The 6,754-nt window shown below is 26.9% G+C and overlaps 1 protein-coding gene across 6 annotated transcripts in view; it reads right to left on the bottom strand.

The window, feature by feature from the left end:
- shaker (Potassium voltage-gated channel protein Shaker) overlaps positions 1-6,754 on the bottom strand; it is a 939,448-nt gene that overhangs the window by 610,938 nt on the left and 321,756 nt on the right. The window lies entirely within an intron of this gene.

Raw genomic sequence — 6,754 nt, 5'->3', positions numbered from 1 at the left:
TTTATTTCCCGCTTCTCTCATCACTTCATTTTATTAATTCTATTTTGTAAAATTATTCATTTTATGTGTAAAATTATTCTGTTTATACTTTCTTTTTATTTTTTTAAAAATTTTTCTATACTTACTGTGGTTGTTATCTTGTTCTGTTTTTAGCCCTGAAGAAGGCTAGAAACACTAGCCGAAACGTTGGCACTTTAAAATAAGTTAATCGTACTTGTGTTTTTCATTGACCGCACCCCCAACCATCTTCTCCTCATTCAATTTCTTCTTAAAGTGCTTTCATTGGGCTTTACTCGGCATATGAATTCCTGAGAGCGTTGCGATGTTGACACAGCCTTGTCACAACACGCACAAAATAAAATTCCTCAACTCGTTATAAAAGTTTCATTGGGAAACTCACTCATGTACTTTTGCAAGTGCAATTCTTTGCCTTTGACTTAATTTTAGACATGCTAAAATAATGTTAAAACACAATAAAAAACAATTTAACTCGAAAAGGTGTAAATGCTGACTGGAGAGTGAAATAAGACTAAGATGAGAAGGGACCATGGGAAGGGGGAAACAGAGAAATGGATTGAGGAGTAGACCCTTGCTCTTTTTAATTGATTCTGAGAAATTCTCCATGTAATTCTGTGTGAAAAATTATTATTTCCACTGCTTTTAATTTATGTTAAAAACTGAAGACATAGAATTTTTGCGCACTACTTATGATAAACTTTATCTTTAAGTTTCTTGCGTTATCTTGAATTTTACGATGTTGCTGCGAAAAATGTATTTACAATTGAACAAATAATTTAAGGAAACATATGATTCAGGAAAAAATACCTAAAAATATGTTAAAAATAACAAATATTTCAGAAAATATGTGATTTACAACAAAATATGTAAAAAAAGGGCAAATATTTAAAAATGGCTTCTTTTGGCCAGAAATGTCTTGAAACATCTTTAGTTAGTAAGGAATCACATATATCATGGTCAGGTAAAAATATGTGAAATCATAAAAAGCTATCCCTAGTAATAAAATAACAGCGTTATTTATAATTCAATATGGTCAGTTTCAAAAACATCATTAATTATGATTTTAGAACTTAGTTTTAAATTCACAGCCTCACATTTATTTATAAATCTTTGCATGATATTATAGTGGGGTATATTTCTCATTAATAAACTGTTTACTTTTAATTCAATTAAACAATAATCTCATAAATAATAAACAAACAAACTCTTAAGTAATAATATTAATACACCAATGTCCTTGAATATACTTAAGTCTATCTATCGGAAGTTAAAACCAGTAGTGATGCCATGAGCATGGCTGAAAATTGGAAAAATTAAATTAAGACAAATTTTTAGCCATATTTTACTGTACTGTACGACCGTGCAACGTTTTATTCATTGTAATTTTTTTCTATATATGAACAAATTATTGAATAAATAATTTCAAAAATTGTGATTTAAATATGTTATTAATTATGAAATTAATTATTAAAGTCAATTATTATAGCAAATAATAAAACTGCCTAAGATATTCATGTCACTGCATTTACTACTTACTTACTAATTACTTTGAACTTAATGCTTAAATACTTAGTGGAACTTAGGAATGAAGTAACGAATGCTAAAATCTTATATTTAAAAGCGTTTCTTAAATTTATCGTACTTCTTTATAAATTGTTAGACAGTTCCTACTTACTGGGTTACCTACCTATTACTGCTTGTATGTATGATCTGCTATCTTACGAGAAATGTGAAGTGAAAATAGAACAGGAGTAGAAGAATTTTAAAGGGTTTTTCTAGTAATTTTATTATTTATATTACTATGACATATATTTATTTATATTTTTATGATTTAGTCCTGATAAATACCTGTTATTAAGGACGAAACGTCAGTTGATAATGAATAGTTTTTCTGTAATTGTTATACCGTTTTCGACCAACTAAAATTTTTCTAGTCTTTTTTAATCCGTGTTATTAATTGCATTATTGACATCATGCTTAATTGTATTATTTAAACAAAATAATGTTTAGTATATATTATATGTTTAATTTTAATAACACGCATTAACCTTATAACTTTTATTACCAATGTTTTTACCTTGAGGGATATCTAGATGGGCTTGGTTCAGGAATTTTCTCTATTGGAATAATACAGAAAAGGGTCACCCAAGGACATCAGGATTTCCTATAACTTGGGCAAGAAAAAGGCTAAATTGCACGACCTTGTGCTGGGCACTGCTAAAAAAAAGATGGAAAACCCCAAGAACAAAAGTACTAAGAATAGTGACTGATGAAATACAATGTAAAATTTCAATTTATTAAATGGTTGCTTAATATCTCCTTAAAATCCCATAATATTTTACAAATAGCCAAGTAAATAAAGAAATAAATATAAAAGGTTTTATAGACCTTTCTTGTCTCAATTTTTTAGTTTAATTTTGAGCTATAAATGTAATTTTTCATTATTATATTTCTTTTTTACTACAAAAAATATTATATATTAATGATTTATTATTAGTAGTATATTAAAATAACTATTACGTATAATAAAATATTTATGTATACTATTACTTTATTTAATATAATACTTAATTTAGTTTAATTACTTTATTGTACGATTTTTTTGGATCTCCACAGATAGGAGTTTTCTGTAACTTGCGCCATTTTTATTTATAATAGGATTTTTTACCTTATAATTTATGAACTGAAAATTACAGGAATTACAATTACACTCTAATTTTTTTTTTTCTGATGTATTCCAAATTTTTCCCTATCAGTTTACTTTTTTTCTCCGAGATTTTTTTTAAATATGTTTATTGACATTTGCAACTGTATATTATATAAAACATTCAGTAAATTTGATCTTAGTTAAAATAGAGTGTTACTGGCCTGTAGGGAACTACCCATTGGTAGCACTCTAATCTCTCTAAGATTTGAATGAAAATTTCATTACCTACTTAATTCGATTCAGTTATTAGTTTCATACACAATAATTAATAATATTAATTTTTACTTAAAATTCAGTACACTTATTACTAGATTAAAAAAATCCTATTTTTAGTTCTATCGGTTGAATTAACAATTTACATTGAGTGATCAATGTTCATAAAGTAAAAATAATATTATTGTATAATATATAATTTCCATTTTTATATTTATATAAAGAATATTTGATATTCTTACTTCATTTTACAATATATAGAGCAATCAAATTTAAAAAAAAATTTTTGTTTGTTTCTTATTATTGTTGTCGTTTATTAAACTATTAATGTTTTAAATGGTAGTCTATAATAAGTTTAATTAATAAAACAAAATTTGCTGATTGTAAATACTTTTTACTAGACATTTATGTGATTTGTTGTGCTGTAAATTTTATTGCCGGAGTTATAAAACAATGAATTTGGGTCCTGGAATTCTAGAAAGATACAGATAATTTTTCACATTTGAGATGAAGTAAGCATTTTTTTTTCTATTATTTACAAATTGACTTTAAATTATAAATCACGACTAACGTAAAATGCTCATACAAGACTAAAAAGTCGGGAAACTGCTCATCCGACTAATACAACATTTACTAGACAAACGGTCTAAACTTCCAATCCATTACAGGCGATTTGAAGACTGATCTACACGACTGTTATAAGGCCTATCTGGACATACGGAGTTGAGCTTTGAGGCTCCACTAAACCATCGAATTCCTCCCGAATCCAATCCTTACAGTCCAAAATTCCTCAGAAAATCCTTAATGCTCCTAACTTTGTCACAAATCAAGTCATCCATCAGGACCTCCCTGTCCCATATGTTGGCGATTTGGCCAGAACGAGATACCAATACTTTCATGATAAACTTCCCAACCATCCAAACCAACTGGTTTCTAACTTGGCTCCTACTTCATTACCTAATAATCCTCCTAGGCGTCTGAAAAGAAGATGGCCTCGAATCTTCTCTAAAAATATTTTTGGAGTTCTATCAATAGTTAGATTTTCCACATGTTTGCATCATGTCATTATATCACTTACAGCAAATTTACTTGATGTATTTGTATGTAAACAGTAGTAATTATTTTTATTTTTAGTTAAAGATATTTTTTATAAGGATTAGGCATTGTTGTCACCTCTTATGACTAGCCATAGACATTGGCTTATATTTTATACACACAATTTTGTCTCATTTAGACAAATTTAGTCAATGGCAATTGACGTTGGAGGGTTTAGAGAACTTAAGTTTTCTAAAAATACATTGGTATTTTCTAAATATGATCCTCGGCTTAAATTATGTTACATCCCCGACGTTTATTAATAAGGCATGGTAAGTTTCTTTTTAACCTTGTCTGATTAACCATTACAATATTTTATTATTAAATATTAAACCATTTTCTTTTTTTTTAATTAATCTGCCATGATTATTATTTTATTCAGAACGAAACATCTGTTATCCTTTAAGCGTAAGGAATTGAGATATTATGTTTTATGGCTCTGATGTATAGAATTATCAAATGAGCTTTGGGCTTTTAATCTTGTTCGCATTATTTTCAACTAATAAATTGTAATAAAAGGAAACATTGGTGTAAAGTGAATATTAGTTATTAGTAACGCTTTTATTATGTTCAGTTCTGACTATATTCTACGTCGGGAGTCATTTGTTTAAATTTTAAATATAAAAAGTGCTAATTTCTATGAGTGTTTACATTATAATAATTCTTAAACTGAAACTTTATTACGTATTCTACAAAGTGGAAACTCTGCTAGTTCTTCGAGCCGGTTGGGTTTGATGACGTCGGCATGCCCCAGCGACCGTTCAGTTCATATTTCATCTGAATGTGCCATTCGTAGCAATCCCATTGGTCCATTTAGCACGAGTCGAAGAACAAACTGCCTTAAAATCGATACGGCTCCTGTATCTGTTTCGGTTGGAACGGATATGACATTCGTTACAGCCATTCCTGATGTATTCAGAGATCAACGGATATTAATGAATGATTAATTCATGTGTTAGTGTATAGAGTGTAATGGTTTATCAGTCATGCTTAATAGGTAGTGAAGTAGTACTAGCATTAATTATTTAAGTTATTACTACGAGATTCTTATCTTTTTTTTTTTTTAATTTGTATCGCTGAAGTTTGGGTATACTTATTGTTTTACCAATGTTATTCTAATTATTATTATTCTGTTAAGATGTATAGTTTTCAAAACATTTAGCTAGTGAACATATAGTAACAAATTACCATATACAGAATTAGTCAAATTATCAGAGTGGAATTGAGGGAAATCTAGGATGACTAATAGAGGAAAAGAATATAATAAATTTCCCTTATCATGAATATCACTTTTTTATCTATCTTATTTACGATCTATTACAATTAACGGATGCAGACCATGCCAGCAACCCTTCACTAGATAAAGTGCTTCTGTATTTATTATAAGTTTTGAAAGTGTTTTTAAAATATATATTTTTCAAAAGATATAAGCAGTAAATTAGTATACTTATATCAAAAAGATATGTAGTTATAAAACTAAGACTTATCATTAATATATTTACTATAAATTAAAAATATTCGCAATAATAATTACATAGTAATCATAATCAATATAAATTAACTATCAGTAATAGATTACAAGCCATTTTGATTCATTCTGAAACATAGCTAGTTAAGCAGAAGTTTTCTTCATTTAAAAAAAAACAAAAAACGATACAGTGATTTGACTTACATAAATAGGTAAACAATACAACATTAATTTAATTTATATATGAGGCAAGAATTAAAATACTACGGTTAGTCAAATGTTAAACAGATTCATTTATGTTATCATTTTACTTATTATTATTGCAATTTTTAAAAAAAAATATTTTACTTAAATGTGGCTAGCCGATACAATTTAAAATACAACATTTAATCCGGAATGAATAAAATTACTCAAGTATTAAATAAAAATTAAAATTCTGTAAGTAATTAGGATTGAACAAATAATAAAAAAAAACTGCTATATTAATCAAACTCATTTAAAAGTAAACATCAAAACTAGTATCATTAATCTGAGAACCTTAAGTGAAATAAAAATTTCAATATTTTGTGTCATGTATGTTCAGCCAAATTAAAATTTAATTTTAAATCATAATTACAGTCAATAATAACTAACTATGATAATTATCGTATAAATAAATTAATTAAATTTCCAACCTTTTATAAAGGTAATCATGTTTCGATTAGTTAATATTACTATTGAAAATGTCTGTTTTTATTAATATTTGTTAGTGCAGTAGTTATATTTAGAAATGTAAACGTTTGCGTTATTTATCAATTTAATTTTTACAATTATTATTTTTAGTATGCATTTATTGTACTATTAATAATCAAAATCAAACAAATATATATTTTGCTATTAAAAATAAAGAAAAACATTGTTTTAGGTTGTTGTTTTTTTTGTAACTCTTAATCCGTTTCATTTAGTTTTGATTTAGAAAGATAAATTGATATCTACATATAAGATCCAATGGATTATACACTGTGTGTTGTTTAGCTATTGTTAATAGTTATAGATTTGCCTAGAAATCGATATTTCCCTTTTGTCTTTTCTGTTCGGTAGAATATGATTTGTTTTATTTATTTAAGTGTTTCGACCACTAGGGTCATTTACACTGAATTTACAAAGTTAGTACATTACTATTAACATATTTACAATGTTACAAGGTGAGAAAGATATATATAATTACAAAGTGAGAAAGTTTAAAAATTAACAGTTACTGTTACAAGTTACAT

The sequence above is a fragment of the Halyomorpha halys genome, unplaced genomic scaffold, assembly GCF_000696795.3.
Source record: "Halyomorpha halys isolate HHAL.00 unplaced genomic scaffold, Hhal_1.1 Scaffold108.1, whole genome shotgun sequence".
NCBI lineage: Eukaryota > Metazoa > Arthropoda > Insecta > Hemiptera > Pentatomidae > Halyomorpha > Halyomorpha halys.
Note: the sequence above shows the minus strand (reverse complement) of the source record. Positions and strands in the feature narration are given on the sequence as shown.